The following is an 18,540-nucleotide window of genomic DNA, read 5'->3' as shown; positions in this document are numbered from 1 at the left end:
GTAATCCCATTAATTTCAATGGAGTTACTTCTGATTTACAGCAGTGTGGGAGAAAAAACAGGCCCTTGTTTTTTTCTCTCTTATTATAGCTCATGCTGACTCTATAGCTTGACTCACATTTAGATATGGATAATACCTTAGTAGTAATAGCACTAAGTTACTTTCTGATGAGCCAGCCACACTGTTAAAAGAATAAAAATGGGGCCAAATTCTGACCAATTACATGGGTGTAAATCCAGAGTAATTTAATTTACCACTAGAATTACTCTGGATTTACACTGATATAACAGACAGCAGATTCTGGTCCTCAGAATCAAGACAAAGAACACAAATATAACAGGCATTCCCACAGTATAAAGCCTGGAATATGCTGAAAAACAGTACCAAAATAATTTTGATACTTCTCAGAGTTATTTCATTGTTTACTATCTGCAGCATCTGAAAGATGTAAGTGAATTCAGTTCCTTTTATTATAGTGAACAAGACACTGACAGGTTAGCAACACAAGAGTTTTATTTCAGAGTAACAGCCGTGTTAGTCTGTATTTGCAAAAAGAAAAGGAGTACTTGTGGCACCTTAGAGACTAACCAATTTATTTGAACATAAGCTTTTGTGAGCTACAGCTCACTTCATCGGATGCATACTGTGGAAATTTAGCCGTATGGAGTGGAAATCTATCAACTGCATGAAAAAACTTGTGCAGATACAGACAGACATCATCTTCCTTTCCAAATGCAAACAGATGGACATCGTACCAAAAGGTATTTTCCACAGTATGCATCCGACGAAGTGAGCTGTAGCTCACGAAAGCTTATGTTCAAATAAATTGGTTAGTCTCTAAGGTGCCACAAGTACTCCTTTTCTTTTTGCTAATACAGACTAAGACGGCTGTTACTCTGAAACCTTTCTACACTCAGACTCTGTGCTTGTGAGTTGGGAAGTATTGCCTCTCAGAGGAGCATTTAATTTTCCTAGGTTACTGGGTGGGGGCTCACCCTCAGAGATGTTCCAATAAGCTTCTTTCACAGACTAGACTCCTTCCTAATCTGGACCCAATCCTTTCCCCGGTATGGTCCTTGTTAGTTCGAGCAGACATCTCGGGTAGTAAGCAGGGGTTTTCTCATGACTGGCAGCCTCTTTTGTCCTGCTACACCCCCTTTTATAGCTTTTGCACAAGGCAGGAATCTTTTGTCTGTGCTTGTCCCCACCCCTGCCTCATCAATGGAAAAGTACAAGGATTAAGATGGATTCCAGTATCATGTGACATGGTCACAGGTCACTATAAGACCCCTAGTCTCCATTCTTCCTGGGTTGGCCCACACATACGTAGGAATGTTTTCAGGTAAATAAACAATTTACAACCAATTGTCCTACTCAATGGGAGCCATCAAGATTCTAAACCACCATTAATGGCCCACACCTTGCAGAATTACAATAGGACCTCAGAGTTATACTTCGTATTTCTAGCTTCAGATACAAGAATGATACATGCATACCAATAGGAGGAATATATTCTGTAGGTTATAACCTTTGTTATGATACCTTACAAGAGACCTTTTGCATAAAGCATATTCCAGTTACATCATATTCTCACTCATAAGCATATTTCCATAAAACATATGGAGTGCAACGTCACACCCTCTACAGTGTTTTTGGAGGAGGTACATAATCCAGATCTGAATTTTGTGGCTTAGTGCTGTGACAGTTATTGCAATCAAAGGCAATGTCTCAGGGGATCATATTGTATTAAATTTCTGTCACTGTGGATTGCTAACAATTCCAGGAGGTCAGTTATCACAGCTCCTCCAGGACCCAAAAAACAGTGGGAGGTGATTAAGGTGAATCACTTAGATTTTGAACACTTAGAATCATAGAATCATAGAATATCAGGGTTGGAAGGGACCCCAGAAGGTCATCTAGTCCAACCCCCTGCTCGAAGCAGGACCAATTCCCAGTTAAATCATCCCAGCCAGGGCTTTGTCAAGCTTGACCTTAAAAACCTCTAAGGAAGGAGATTCTACCACCTCCCTAGGTAACGCATTCCAGTGTTTCACCACCCTCTTAGTGAAAAAGTTTTTCCTAATATCCAATCTAAACCTCCCCCACTGCAACTTGAGACCATTACTCCTCGTTCTGTCATCTGCTACCATTGAGAACAGTCTAGAGCCATCCTCTTTGGAACCCCCTTTCAGGTAGTTGAAAGCAGCTATCAAATCCCCCCTCATTCTTCTCTTCTGCAGGCTAAACAATCCCAGCTCCCTCAGCCTCTCCTCATAAGTCATGTGTTCTAGACCCCTAATCATTTTTGTTGCCCTTCGCTGGACTCTCTCCAATTTATCCACATCCTTCTTGTAGTGTGGGGCCCAAAACTGGACACAGTACTCCAGATGAGGCCTCACCAATGTCGAATAGAGGGGAACGATCACGTCCCTCGATCTGCTCGCTATGCCCCTACTTATACATCCCAAAATGCCATTGGCCTTCTTGGCAACAAGGGCACACTGCTGACTCATATCCAGCTTCTCATTCACTGTCACCCCTAGGTCCTTTTCTGCAGAACTGCTGCCGAGCTATTCGGTCCCTAGTCTGTAGCGGTGCATTGGATTCTTCCATCCTAAGTGCAGGACCCTGCACTTATCCTTATTGAACCTCATCAGATTTCTTTTGGCCCAATCCTCCAATTTATCTAGGTCCTTCTGTATCCTATCCCTCCCCTCCAGCGTATCTACCACTCCTCCCAGTTTAGTATCATCCGCAAATTTGCTGAGAGTGCAATCCACACCATCCTCCAGATCATTTATGAAGATATTGAACAAAACCGGCCCCAGGACCGACCCTTGGGGCACTCCACTTGATACCGGCTGCCAACTAGACATGAAGCCATTGATCACTACCCGTTGAGCCCGACAATCTAGCCAGCTTTCTACCCACCTTATAGTGCATTCATCCAGCCCATACTTCCTTAACTTGCTGACAAGAATACTGTGGGAGACCGTGTCAAAAGCTTTGCTAAAGTCAAGAAACAATACATCCACTGCTTTCCCTTCATCCACAGAACCAGTAATCTCATCATAAAAGACGATTAGATTAGTCAGGCATGACCTTCCCTTGGTGAATCCATGCTGGCTGTTCCTGATCACCTTCCTCTCATGCAAGTGCTTCAGGATTGATTCTTTGAGGACCTGCTCCATGATTTTTCCAGGGACTGAGGTGAGGCTGACTGGCCTGTAGTTCCCAGGATCCTCCTTCTTCCCTTTTTTAAAGATTGGCACTACATTAGTCTTTTTCCAGTCATCCGGGACTTCCCCGGTTCGCCACGAGTTTTCAAAGATAATGGCCAATGGCTCTGCAATCACAACTGCCAATTCCTTCAGCACTCTCGGATGCAACTCGTCCAGCCCCATGGACTTGTGCACGTCCAGCTTTTCTAAATAGTCCCTAACCACCTCTATCTCCACAGAGGGCTGGCCATCTCTTCCCCATTTTGTGATGCCCAGCGCAGCAGTCTGGGAGCTGACCTTGTTAGTGAAGACAGAGGCAAAAAAAGCATTGAGTACATTAGCTTTTTCCACATCCTCTGTCACTAGGTTGCCTCCCTCATTCAGTAAGGGGCCACACTTTCCTTGGCTTTCTTCTTGTTGCCAACATACCTGAAGAAACCCTTCTTGTTACTCTTGACATCTCTCGCTAGCTGCAGCTCCAGGTGCGATTTGGCCCTCCTGATTTCATTCCTACGTGCCCGAGCAATATTTTTATTCTCTTCCCTGGTCATATGTCCAACCTTACACTTCTTGTAAGCTTCTTTTTTATGTTTAAGATCCGCTAGGATTTCACTATTAAGCCAAGCTGGTCGCCTGCCATATTTACTATTCTTTCGACTCATCGGGATGGTTTGTCCCTGTAACCTCAACAGGGATTCCTTGAAATACAGCCAGCTCTCCTGGACTCCTTTCCCCTTCAAGTTAGTCCCCCAGAGGATCCTGGCCATCCGTTCCCTGAGGGAGTCGAAGTCTGCTTTCCTGAAGTCCAGGGTCCGTATCCTGCTGCTTGCCTTTCTTCTTCTGATGAGGCATGCATATACTTGTTCAGGCTGTTATTCCAGAGATACCAACAGACAAACAAAGGTTTTGGGATAAAAGCCTGTGTTTAAACTTACTCAGGGCCTTCTTTCTGATCCAGCAAATAGACAAGACCTTCTTTATCATTTTTACAATGCAAATATTTGTAATAAAAATAATAATATAAACAAAAGAAATAATATTTTTAATTCACCTCATACAAGTATCGTAGTGCAATCTCTTCATAGTGAAAGTGCAACTTACAAAAGTAGACCTTTTTTGGTTACCTAACTGCACTTAAAAATGAAACAATGTAAAACTTTAGAGCCTACAAATGCACTTAGTCCTACTTCTTGTTCAGCCAATCGGTAAGATAAATGAGTTTGTTTACATTTACGGAAAATAATACTGCTCTCTTCTTATTTACAATGTCACCAGAAAGTGAGAACAGGCATTTGCATGGCACTTTTGTAGCTGGTATTTATGTGCCAGATATGCTAAACATTCATATGCCCCTTCATGCTTTGGCCACCATTCCAGAGGACATGCTTCCGTGCTGATGACGCTTGTTAAAAAAATGTGTTAATTAAATTTTTTACTAAACTCCTTGGGGAAGAATTATATCCCTCCTGCTCTGTTTTACCTGCATTCTGCCATATATTTTGTGTTATAGCAGGCTCAGATGATGACCCAGCACATGTTGTTCATTTTAAGAACACTTTCACTGCAGATTTCACAAAACGCAAAGAAGGTACCAATGTGAGATTTCTAAAGATAGCTACAGCACTTGACCCAAGAGTTAAGGATCTGAAGTGCCTTCCAAAATCTGAGAGGGATGAAGTGTGGAGCATGTTTTCAGAAGTCTTAAAAGAGCAACACGCTAATGAGGAAACTACAAAACCTGAACCACCAAAAAAGAAAATCAGCCTTTCTTCTGGTGGCATCTGACTCAGATGGTGAAAGTGAACATGCATCGGTCTGCACTGCTTTGGATCATTATTGAGCAGAACCCATCATTAGCATGGACATGTGTCCCCTGGAATGGTGGTTGAAGCATGAAGGGACATATGATTCTTTAGCACATCTGGCATGTAAATATCTTGTGACGCCAGCTACAACAGTGGCATGTGAATGCCTGTTCTCACTTTCATGTGACATTGTAAACAAGAAGTAGGCAGCATTATTTCCTACAAATGTAAACAAACTTGTTGGTCTAAGTGATTGGCTGAACAAGAAGGACAGAGTGGACTTGGAGGCTCTGCAGTTTTACATTGTTTTATTTTGAATGCAGTTATTTTTTTGTACATAATTCTACATTTGTAAGTTCAACTTCCATAATAAAGAGATTACAATACAGTACTTGTATTAGATGAATTGAAAAATACCATTTCTTTTGTTTTTTACAGTGCAAATATTTGTAATAAAAAATAAATATAAAGTGAGCACTGTACTTTGTGTTGTAATTGAAATCAACATATTTGAAAATGTAGAAAACATCCAAAATATTTAAATAAATGGTATTCTATTACTGTTTAACAGCACGATTAATCACGATTAATTTTTTTAATCACTTGACAGCCCTAATAGGAACACATTATGATCCCAGAATTAAAGGGCAGGAGCAAGACTGCCTTCTTCGACCACATAGAATGGCTTTCAGTCAAGTCCGACATAGTATGGAGAGCAAGTGCTCTGATGCCTGGAAGATGCCCACTAAAATATCAATACTGACTACAGTTCTGTGCCTCTGCTTTAAAATAGGTTTCCTCTCACATGCTCACTTCAAGTCCAGCATTGGTCCTTTTTACAGGCAGATCCTTTTGACCACTGGCTGGAAGTCTCTCAGGCATGTACTAGTGACAAAAAACATCAATCAGTTTTAACTTTTTAGTTCCTCCACAAGGACTTTTAAAGAACAACCAACTTCAAGGATGGATATAAGAACTGGCAGTATTAGCTGATGCATGGCCATGGTTAATCTTCCCAAATAAAGCATTCCTGGTCCATGACTGGGGCTCCTAGGTGTGATGATAATACAAATGAATAATAAAACTGGATGAATTGAGATGATTTAGATAAAAATAGGGCCAAGTTGTGAAGTCAAGGTCTGCATCTGAACTTGCCCCAAAATTTTAAGGGAATTTTAATCACATGTTCTGGTTTGGGCACATCTCCAGCTACAGATAGTGTTTATAACAATGGTTGAATGTATTGGTGGGTATGTCATATCTCCATTTGTTGAGGGTGGGGAAGTGGTGAATGGGACAGGGATATCATACAATTTGCCTTTTCTTTTGTTCTGGTTTTTGAGAACAGATTTATATTCAAGTAACTGAAAAGAGACAGTTTTGAGAGGAAAAAGGTAAATGGGGAGGCAGTTAGAGCATGCCATCAGGAGACCAGGGCTCTAGACCTCACTCTACACACATTGTGTGACCTTGGAAAAGCCACTCATGTTTTCTCTCAGTTTTTCCTTTTGTAAACCAGGATTAATGACACTTGCCAACCTTTATGAAGGCATTTGTCATCTATGGATGACAAGTGCCACATGGTTAGGAACTTTTGCAACGTTTTTCATTTGTTGAAAGGCTGCACTATTATATCAGCTGATAGTAAGAGCTTTATCATACCCAGCACATTTTCTGTTTCACTCACAGGAACACTTTTAAATGGAAGCAGATCCTGCATTGTATCTGTACTCCTTCTGAGAGATATGTTAAAGCTGCATCAAAACGTCAATAATAATCCATTGGTTCTACTAAATTACAGCACAAGAGGATGTGTTTTAATGGTCTTTGTCTAATCAGTGAGGCTTAATTGAGCGTCCAAATTTAAATCCCATTTGTGTTTGTATGTGCCTTTGGCATTATCTCTTGATCCAAATATTAGATGCAGAGCTGTCCTTTCAGAGCTGTCTGTGCTCATTCTTTAATGCACCCCTGAAGCTTGAATTGACCTTTTGAAGTACTAATTAGCCATCTTCCCCACCTTGTTCATCTCACTCCTGAAAGGCCTCTTGTGACTCATCACATACAACACTTGACTACATTTCACTTAAAAAATAATAGAACTAATAAATACTAGGCTGGGAACAGTTTATATAGAGAAACAAACAAACCTGGAATTACAAAGACCTTTACCTGTCATCTCCCTGATCACTGTGTATGTGCTCTAACATGTAAAATGATGGGCTGATCCACCAGCTGGGAAGGTGAAATGATGCTCCAAACAAGTGCACGGTTCTAGTTCCTTTGCTTAGGGCTTTTTCTTTATTAATTTATAAACCAAGATTCAAAATAAAGCAAACCAAACTGTCCTTCTGCCCTTCCAGCCAGCCACTCCCAGTCCCTATTCAAGCCCAAATTAATGGTGTTAAATTTGCAAATGAATTGTAGCTCTGCAGTTTCTCTTTGAAGTCTGTTTTTGAAGGTTTTTTGTTGAAGGATGGCTACTTTTAAATCTGTTATTGAATGTCCAGGGAGATTGAAGTGTTCTCCTACTGGCTTTTGTATGTTACTATCTGATTTGTCTGATTTGTGCCCATTTATTCTTTGACATAGAGACTGTCCGGTTTGGCCAATGTACATATGGGAACAGAGTAGGCAACGGGGTTTGTTACACGATTGGTTCCCGGGTTAGTGTTTCTTTGGTGTCATGTGAAGTTGCTGGTGAGTATTTGTTTCAGATTGGGGGGCTGTCTGTAAGCGAGGACTGGCCTGCCTCCCAAGGTCTATGAGAGTGAGGGATTGTTTTCCAGGATAGATTGTAGATCATTGATGATGTGCTGGAGAGGTTTTAGCTGGGGGCTGTACGTGATGGCCAGTGGAGTTCTCTTATTTTCCTTGTTGGGCCTGTCCTGTAGTAGGTGACTTCTGAGTATTGACACCTACTCATCAATTATTGGGAGCGGACCACATCCACCCTGACTGAATTGGCCTTGTTAACACTGGTTCGCCACTTGTAAGGTAACTCCCTTCTCTTCATGTGTCAGTATATTTATGCCTGCATCTGTAATTTTCACGCTCATCTCTGCTTCTATCTGGCTCAAACACCTTCTCAGGCCATCTCTAGCTTTAACGCAATTTCCATGTACCTCAATGACATTTACTGTACTTGGTTGTTCCAGCAGGTTTAACATTCAGGGGAATGCATTTACTTAGATACAGACCTAGCAGGACATAATTACCAATGGATCATTGCATTTAAAAATGGAGTGCATTGGAGTGCATTGTTGGTTGGAGTGCATTGTTCAACACTCAGACCAGTGTTAAAAATGTTACAAATGTTAGCTTCTGTTTTCCTATTCCATTTCTTTATTTCAAACTGAACATAACTTCAACCTTCTTGTTTTTAATTTTGTAAACTCCAATGTAATCAGCACAAGATGTTAACTGGAAATGATGTGTATACTGATGAGTTTGGACTTGTGCTGCTTTTACTACTTATTTTGTTATCAATAGACAGCATTTAAAACAAAATACTTGAATAGCTGTGTAATTTCACTCTTATTTTCTGCAATTGGGACTGAACCAAAAGCTATTAAAGTTAATGAAAATCTTTGTGACTAAGAGTACAGTGAAAAAGGGTGGTTATAACTGGTTGCAATGGGCAGTGTGCCCAAATTGTTTAATCCATCCTTATCTCTAGACAGGAAGGTAATAAAAACAAATACCCTTATTATCTGGGATTTTAAGGAAACTGTTCTAATAAGTAAGACTTGCAATACTTGGTTTTGATCCATTTTAATCAATAGCAGTCCCCTTCAACATCACAAAACCATTTAAAAATCTGTTAAGTATTTTGTACCCTACTCATTTGTACAATGTCTGGATAAACTTAGTTGATGACATTACAATAACTTCTGTTTAATGTCATGCATTAGTAAAGCACCCATCACTGTAGTATCAGGGGACCCATTGCATAAATTAGTGATGCATTAAATTAAATTAAAGAAAGGGAGACAAATTTTTCTTCCCTTTCTGTCCAACCTGATCTCTTATATCACTGTCAGTTATTTGTATTATAACTTATAACTATGTAACTTTTGAAACAAGGCAGCTAACACATTCAAGATCTATATATTGAATTAGTGCTTAGCCATAGTTTGAGGAAGTGCTGTTCAGACTCAAACTAGATTTAGGCACAGGTTTAGGCTCAATGTGAAATTGAGGGTAAGGCTAGTGTTCAGGTTCAGATTCCAAAGCACTTAAATTTAGCAAGCTGCTTTTATTTTAGGCCATTCTGATCTAATTTCTGAACTGCAGTCTATGTTAGATTGACTGTAAATCCGAACAATCACAGAATCCTAGAAATGAAGGGCTGGAAGGGACCTTGAGAAGTCATCAAGTCCATCCCCCTATGCTGAGGCAGGACCCAGTAAATCAGATCATCCCTATTTGTCCAGCCTGTTCTTAAAAATCTCCAATGATGGGGATTCCACAATCTCCCTTGGGAAGCTTAACTACACTTATAGTTAGAAGGTTTTTCCTAATACCTAATTTAAATCTCCCTTGCTGCAGATTAAGCCCATTACTATTTGTCCTACCTTCAGTGCACATGGAAAACAATTGATCACAGTCCCCTTTATAACAGCCTTTAATATATTTGTTATCAGGTCCCCCTCAATCTTCTTTCTCAAGACTAAACATGCCTAGTTTTTTTTAAATCTTTCCTCATAGACCGGGTTTTCTAAACCTTTTATCATTTTTGTTGTTCTCTCTCCAATTTGGCCACATCTTTCCTAAAGTGTGTAACCCAGAACTGGACATGGTTCTCCAGTTGAGGCCTCACACCAGTGCCATGTAAAGTGGGACACTTATCTCCTGTGTCTTACATACAACACTCCTGTTAATATACCCCAAAATGATATTAGCCTTCTTTGGAACTGCATCACTATGATTCAGGTTCAATTTGTGATCTACTATAACCCCCAGATCCTTTTCAGCAGTACTATCACCTGGCCAGTTATTCCTGCTGGTCTATTACCAAGGGCTTAGTTTATTTTCTCCTTTGAGTCTTTTTTGATTCCTATTCCTGCATTGATTTAAGTAGAGATCAGATCTGTTGTTTTTCTCCTGGCGGAATCCTTCAGACCTGTCATGGAGCCTTGGGGAACTTCCACTCCCCTTTCTTAAATGTTAACTTCTCTTGGTCACATCCCTTTAGCACTATATCTCAGCAGAGGAGGATTCTGAAACAAAGAAACATACTCTGAATTACATCAATGCTACTCCACAATGAGTCAAGAGTCGCTTTTGTATGATACAAGGCACTCCTCCTCCGGGTTGACCTCACTGCTTCTTCTGCCTCAGTCCTAGGCACAAGGAAAGAAGAGGTCAGAAATCAAACAGAGCTTTCCTGCCAGAGTGATAATGCCACTAGGCCAACAGCTTGGCCAGTATTATGCATTTTAAAGGGGAAGCATTAAGAGTAGTTTAGATGTGTTACAGGAGTATGACTAGGACATAAAACGGAAATTTGGAAACAAATTGTGCTAGCTAGGACACCCATTGATGATCTTTGTCAAGACTGTTACTAATCTGATATTGGTTTATTCTGTTTTATTAAATGGAAAACCTTTAGGAATAGGAACGGTATCACTTAGAAAAGTTGATAGATTAAATAGCCTTCTGTGTGAAACAGCTATCCTACAGTGACTACAGGACCCAAATTCTGCCCTCAATTACATCTGTGCAACTCCATTGACTGAGAGCAATATTTAGCCTGTGATGTTTACAATATAGTGGTCCAAATTTATCCCTGGTGTAGTTCAATGGAGTTAAAGCAGGGTTTAATTTTTCCATTGTTTGTAATGTACACAAAGTCAGTTATCTATCCCCACAAGATTCTGCTGATATTGTGTTTATATTAGGGCTGTTGGTTAACTGCAGTTAACTCACGCGAGTAACTCAAAAAATTAACCGCGATTAAAAAAATTCATTGTGATTAATCACACTGTTAAACAATAGAATACCAATTGATATTTATTAAACATTTTTGGCTTTTTTTCTACATTTTCAAATATATTGATTTTTATTACAACACAGAATACAAAGTTGTCATAAAAATAAAGGGAAGGGTAACCACCTGTCTGTATACAGTACTATAAAATTCCTCCTGGCCAGAGGCACAAAAACCTCTTACCTGTAAAGGGTTAAGAAGCTCAAGTAACCTGGCTGGCACCTGACCAAAAGGACCAATAAGGGGACAAGATACTTTCAAATCCGGGGGGTGGGGGAGGAAGAGGTTTTGTCTGTTCCATGTGGCTTTTGCCGGAGACAGAACAAGAAAGTAAACACTCCAACTCCTTAGTAAGTATTTAGCAAGGAAATGCATTAGATTATCTTTTGTTTTGGCTTGTGATTTTCTCTGTGCTGAGAGGAAGGTGTATTCCTAGTTTTTCTTTTTGTAACTTTAAGGTTTTGCCTAGAGGGAAATTCTCTGTGTTTTGAATCTAACTGTCCTGTGAGATTATCTCCCATTCTAATTTCACAGAGGTGCTTCTTTTACCTTTTTTCTTTCTAAAAAAAGTTCTGTTTTTTTTAAGAATCTGACTGGTTTTTTTAGTGTCCTAAAAAAAACCAAGGCTGGTCTGTGCTCATCTTGTTTATTCTCAAGCCTCCTCAGGAAAGGGGGTGTAGGGCTTGGGGGGATATTTTGGGGAAATAGGACTCCAAGTGGTCCTTTTCCTGATTCTTTGTTAAATCACTTGGTGGTGGCAGCGTTTACCTAATCCAAGGTACAAGGGAGAATTTGTGCCTTCGGGAAGTTTTAACCTAAGCTGGTAGAAATAAGCTTAGGCGTTCTTTCATGCGGGTCCCCACATCTGTATCCAAAGTTCAGAGTGGGGAGGGATCCCTGACAAAAGTGTACAGTGCTTACTTTATATTATTTTTATGACAAATATTTGCACTGTAAAAATGGTAAACAAAATAAATATAATTTTTCAATTCACCTCATACAAGTAATGTAGTGCAATCTCTATCGTGAAAGTGTAATTTACAAATGTAGATTTTTTTGTTACATAACTGCACTCAAAAACAAAATGATGTAACACTTTAGAACCTACAAGTCCACTCAGTCCTACCTTTGTTCAGCCAATCGCAAAGAAAAACAAGTTTGTTTACATTTATGAGAGATACTGCTGCCTGCTTCTTATTTACAATGTCACCTGAAAGTGAGAACAGGTGTTCGCATGGCACTTTTGTAGCTGGCATTGCAAGGTATTTACATGCCAGAAATGCTAAACGTTCATATGCCCTTTCATGCTTCAGCCACCATTCCAGAGGACATGTATGCCCGCAAGGGCGGGGGAGATACCAGCGAAAGGATGACACCCAGGCCTAAGAATAGCAAGCTACACTTTATTGAAGGAAGAACTTCTGCTCCAATCTGCGTGGGGAGTCCTTGGGGCACGCGGAGGGGCTGCAGGGGACTCTGGCCATTCGGGACAGCTGATCAGGCAGGACTCCGCTGGGGGGGAGTCCTCTGTGGTGTTATATTCTCCACGCTTATCTCGAGGTTACATGGGGTGAACAGCTGGTTACATCCATTACATTCATGATTTATGCTTATTATATAAACTGACTTGTTTATAGGCAAAAATATGCTGAACTATGCTAAACTATATCTTGGAAGGGTCTGTCGGACAAAGTTCATTGAACTGCCTGCATTCTCCGCTTACATTCAGTCACATCGCAGTCCACCACTTAGTTCCTCGCCAATCTTCCACAACCTTGCCCCGACACTCCACCCCTTGGCGGACTGCGGTGTGTTCATTACTGCCACCAGGGCATGGCGAGTGTGCGCACTGGTTTGGGGGTTGTTAGTCAGGCCAGGAGGGTGGAGGAGCAATTCATGCAACGTTGAAGAAGGACAAACACACATACAAAACCACATAGTCCAATCAATAACAGGAGCCCAATGCATCTTCCCCAGGCGCCGAGATCTGGAAGCCAGGAGGTTAGTCACTGCCAAGGGTCATCCCATACAGAAGTCTCAGAGCCCACGTCATGTAACACCTTCAAGTGGTCCAGCGTATTATGAACATCCGTCTTGATACGCTTATCCTGATTTGAGTAAAAACAACAACTTTCATTAATCAAGGCACAAATGCTGCCTTGAGTGGCTAATAGATAGTCCAATGCCATACGATTTTGTAATACAACTTGCGGTAAAGAGGCTGCCTCTAACTGCAGGGCTTGAATTGTGTCTATGGTTATATTTTTTATAACCTCTAACGTGGCTGAAATATTTACAATAGCACACTCCAATTCAACCACCTCTAGCCAGGGAAGGAAAGCGCGGACAAACTAATGAAAGCCTGTGGGTCTCTGCACAATGGGGTTTGGGCTTCATCGTGGACGTGCCACCAATATGTAATTGTGTACTGCATGAGTGTGCATGGTTTGCATTCCATACGTATATGGGAGGAGCCGTCCCAATGTGCACCATACTTACCATTGGTTGGGTAGGGTTTTATACGCCCAGCGGCTGCATAGCCAGTACAGCCCCAGCAATCCTGCCATGGGGAGCCATGTGCTATCAGAGGCGTTGCGACACCAACTATCAGAGCTTTGGTTACACTGGGACCAGTAATGTGCACGTGGAATTTGCCCGCACCTAACTGTACTGAGGCGCGTCCTCCATACAGGGGCACTGGCATTGAAATAATACAGAAAACCATGGGTATGTAGTCCCCACTCGCAAAGGGTGGTGCCATTGGTATAAGTCAAATTGGTTTCAGAAGAACAGGAACAATTATCACTTGAGACCCATGTCTCTCCAGCCATCCACTTACTCTGCAATTCTGGTGGGCCGGCAGTAACATTAAATTGCCCAGTGTCTGGCAGGTATTCTGCTATCACTGCACATGAGGATGGGGGCAGTTCTCCAATGGGATGAACGGCATCCATTGCCGAAGGCCGCTGAACACACCAATACGCATTCCCCAACACCACTTCCAGTGTCCCTTGGCGCCAGTAAGAGGGCGTTTCATTATACTTGGTGAGAAAGGTGGTGTCGTTAAGGGCCCAGGATTCATTCCACGGCACTGCAGCCCATGGAATGCCAGCGCTTGCCAATTGGGGACCGTGCAAGCAGTACCAACAGTCCGATTTGTTACCTGCTAGCGCCACTGACTGCATCCACTGGATGGCTGAGTTGTCGTGCCATGTGGCTTGGACACCAGTTGCACCTAAAATTAGTTTGAGGATTATACCGTAGAAGACATGTCGTAGAGACATTGCGCAGGTATTGGTTGTTGGGTGGTGTGACTGGGACACTCCGCAGAGCTGCCTGAACTGCAATGCAGTGGTTATGGTTGCCTGGAAAAAAGACGTTTAGAGGGCACATAAGTTGGGGCATCTTCCCCTTTTAGCAGTACGAGATGAGTGTCCCTGGGGCCATTAGCTAGCATTTCCCCTTTGAACGGGTTATGTCTGGTGGGGTTGTGAACCCAAACTGCACATCCAGTTAAGCCAAACTCCCCCCCACCCGAGTGGTGGGTGCAAGTGCATCCACCTCCTGCACATCAGGCAACCCAATGCGCTCGCAAATCAACTGTGCAATACGTTCGCCCTGGAGGAGAGTCATTGCCTGCGGGCCATTATGAACCAAGAACACCTCAACCTCCCCAGTATAGTCAGGGTCGATAACTCCCACAGCAACATCTATGCCCTTAAGCACCAGACTGCTGCATGGGGCAAAGCACCCATTATAGTGCTTTGGGAGTCCAATGGCTAGGCCAGTACTTACAAGGTTTCGGCTATTGGGCTGTAGAGTGAGGCTCTCTTGAGGGACCTGCAAATTGAGACCAGCACTTCCTGGGGTGGCCTGAATGGGGAGGTGGGCTTGTGGGTGCAGACGCTGCACTCGCAACACACGGGGTCACTCAATGACCTCCCCCTTGAATCTAGCGTATGGGGTGGAGCCATACAGAGGCGGTCATTGAGCGCGGCCAGGGCTTGGCAGAGGTTACAGCTCCACCCTGCCAGTGATTCAGTGGGAGATAGTTTGTGTAACTGTTCTTTAAGCAAGCCATTCATGTGTTCAATGAGCCTGGTGCGCTGCAAGTGGTATGCAATGTGGAACACCCACACAATCTTCCGTCCCCTAGCCCATTCTCTTACTTCCACTGATCACTTTGCACCTCTAAGGGGGATCCGTAATGGCGGATGAGTTCTTCCAATCCCTTTATAGTCTGCTCCTGTGTGGCGCTTGCTCATGGGTATAGAAAGAGCAGACCTGAATATGTGTCTGCCACAGTTAGTGCATATTTATGTTGCTGAGTCTCAGGCAGCAGGCTGATGTAGTCCACCTGCCATACTTCCCCAGGTTTCTGGCCTCGCTTCAGGTACCCCTTCTCTGCTTTTAAGCACTGGTGGGAGAGCCAGTGGGCAGTGCTGACAGGTGTCCTGCTGCGCGCCGATTGTGGTCTGCAAGCCACAATCGGTGGCCCATTGCATTGCCTTTTCCCCTCCCAGATGTCTGCTCTTTTGATGTAGCCACTCGGCCATGCTGGGGGCAGCTACTACATATACTGTGACTATGTCGTCTACCTCTCTGTTGAATCGGGCCTCCTCTGATTCCTCCATCAGGTGGGCGTCTACATGACAAACAGCAACGGGCCTCTGACTACAGGCATTCTAAAGGGCCGGCCACATGTCGTAATCCCAAAGGGGTTTGTCACACACTTTCCAGCCAGCTGCATGCCAGATGGCCATCCATTGTGTCATGCCTTTGTAGACTGCCCAGCTGTCCGTGTATAGATAAAGGGGCCCTGGGTTCTCTGTGGTGGTCATAAATGCTGCCCGTAGCTCAGCCCACTGGCTAGACAGGCCGAGACCAGTCTCAAACAGTATTTCCTCAAGGCAGGGATTATATGTGATGATTTAATTGGGTATGGGTCCTGCTTTTGAGCAGGGGGTTGGACTAGATGACCTCCTGAGGTCCCTTCCAACCCTGATATTCTATGATTCTATGTGGCCGCTCACCACCATCGTTCTGCCCCCCTATACGAGGCCGATCCGTCAGTGAATCACGCGGCCTCTCGTTGTTGTTCGGTCAAGGAGGCGTAGGGAGAGGCCTTCATACAGGAGGGTTGAGGCACTTCGACCAGGAGGGCATAAGTGTACTGGCCTCCAGAGGGCAGTTCCTTGAAGGTAATGCTTGCCTGGGTCATTTGTATACACAGCTGCAGGTAATGTTTCCATTTCCATAGGGTTTGGGTCTGGGCTACCCCATTCCACGTGCGCGGGCTCTCGTCCCGGACCCAATCCATAAGTGGAAGGAGGGTACACACCTTTACAGGCTCTGCGCCTGTTATGGGCTCAGTCCGCTGCAGGGCCCATACACTGCAAGCAGCTGCTGTTCAAGGGGTGCATAACGCTCAGCCAAGCCTCATAGGGATTGCGACCAATAACTTATGGGCTCCTCTTGCCACAGCCCCCACGAGGCCACGTGGTCAACCACCGTTATCTCAAGTTCGACGGGGGTGCCTCGTCTGCCTGGGCTCAGCACTGTGTGCTGCCTGAGCACCTTTTTAGCCTGTTGGAATGCAGCACTCTGTTTGGCCCCCAACGAAACGTGGCTTTCTTCTGGACTACTGCTTGTATGGGCTGCAAAATATACCCTAGTTGGGGAATAAATGTGTGCCAATATCCAAGGAGACCCAGGAAAATTTGAACCTGGCACACAATAGTGGGCTCTGGGAAGTGGGTAATTGTTTCAGTGGCCTTTTGTGGGATTTTACGTTGAGGTTCACCAAAGTATGCCCAAGAAGATCACCTCCTGGCTGGGCCCCTGGATTTTACTAGGGTTGATGGCCCATCCCCTGGCCATCAGAGCCTGGAAGACATTGTTCTTGTCCTCGGAGAGTGCCGCCTCATGGGGCCCACTCAGCGAGACATCATCAATATAGTGCTCTAGGACCACTCCCTCTGGGAGAGTCACTTGCTCCAGGTCTCGACTAACTAGCTGGTGACAGACGGTAGGGCTATGTTTATAGCCCTGGGGAAGCACAGTGAACGTGTACTACTGATCCTCCCATGTAAAGACAAACTGATTCTTGCTCTGCGGGGCACTGGCAATGGAGAAGAAGGCATTTGCCAGATCCACCACTACATGCCACTGCCCTACTTGCGAGGCACTCCATGATGGAGACCATGTTGGAAACTGCCGCCATTAGGGTTGGGCTGACCCTATTCAGGTTATGGTAGTCAACCGTCATGCACCAGGTTCTGTCCTTTTTATGGACTGGCCAAATTGGGCTGTTAAATGTGCTCATGGCAGGGCGAATGATGTCCGTCTGGAGCAGTGCTTTAACAGTGGCGGTTATTTCCTCGTGCCCACCGCGTATCCGATACTGTTTGGTATTGACCACTGTGGTAGGGATCGGAAGCACCATGGGGTCCCACCGCAGATGCCCCCACAGCATGGTTACAACCGCTCAGACATACAGCAGGCACCCAAAGGAAAAGGGCCCCCACTATCTGTGGTTTGCCCTTGGAGGAGGTCTATACCCCATATGTATTCATGAATGGGGGCAATGAAGACAGTGACTTGTATGCGGGGGGGGGCCTTCCTGATGGCCAGCCTTAACTGCATTGACGCAGCCCGAACATCCACCCCTCCAAGGCTGCTCACCATTACCGACTGGCCCTGAGGGGGCAGGGTGCCACGTAGTATAGTCACCTCCGCTCCTGTGTCCACAAGGGCCATTACTCGTTGTCGCCCCCCGCTAGGCCAGTAGATCTCTCCACTACATATCGTCTTACCTCTATGGGGGGTGCAGGGGACCCACCATCCTGCCTATATTGAGTGGAAGCTGCCTGCCCAATAGTGTCTGCCAGCAGGGCAGACAGTTGGGGCTGCTGAGGGGTACTATCGACCTTGTTTGGGGGCCCTCCTCTCATTGGGGCTCCCATCCTTTCCTTGGCACACTGTTCCAGCTTGAGCTGTAACCGGCATCTTAACAGCTCAGCATTGGTTTTCCCAGCCACTTCCTCCAGGGGAATCCCCGCTTTCAATAGGTCTTTGAACATGATATTGTGGCTAACTCTCTCCTTTTGCTTCACATTCACCTACAGCGGCTTTGTGGTCTTCATCATACCATCAATTTCTGTTAATTGCATCATGAGCTGTGCCGCATCTCCCACTGACCCTATGGCTCCCCCAACCATCGGAAGGATCATCGCCTTCAGCTGTGGGGGCACGTTCCGCAGAAGCAGGGTACGGATGGTGCGGGTCATCTCCATGGTGTCAGGCCCTTCAAAAGCCTTGGCAAATATGCCTGTGCTCATGCCTAGCTGTCGGAGCTGGCTAACCCCCTCTGGGATGGAAGCCCACTGCTCCAATCCATCATCCATGTCTGTGGGTGAACTCCAGATGGTTTTGATAGCCATGGCCAACTATGACATAAGGGAGGGATACGGGTATTCTGTCTCCATAGTGGCCCCTGCTTTGAGACTTCTATGAAGGAGGG

The sequence above is a fragment of the Lepidochelys olivacea genome (assembly GCF_965140295.1).
Source record: "Lepidochelys olivacea isolate rLepOli2 genome assembly, chromosome: 3".
In the NCBI taxonomy this organism is placed as follows: Eukaryota; Metazoa; Chordata; order Testudines; family Cheloniidae; genus Lepidochelys; species Lepidochelys olivacea.
The sequence above is the reverse complement of the archived record's forward strand: the minus strand, read 5'-3'. Positions refer to the sequence as shown.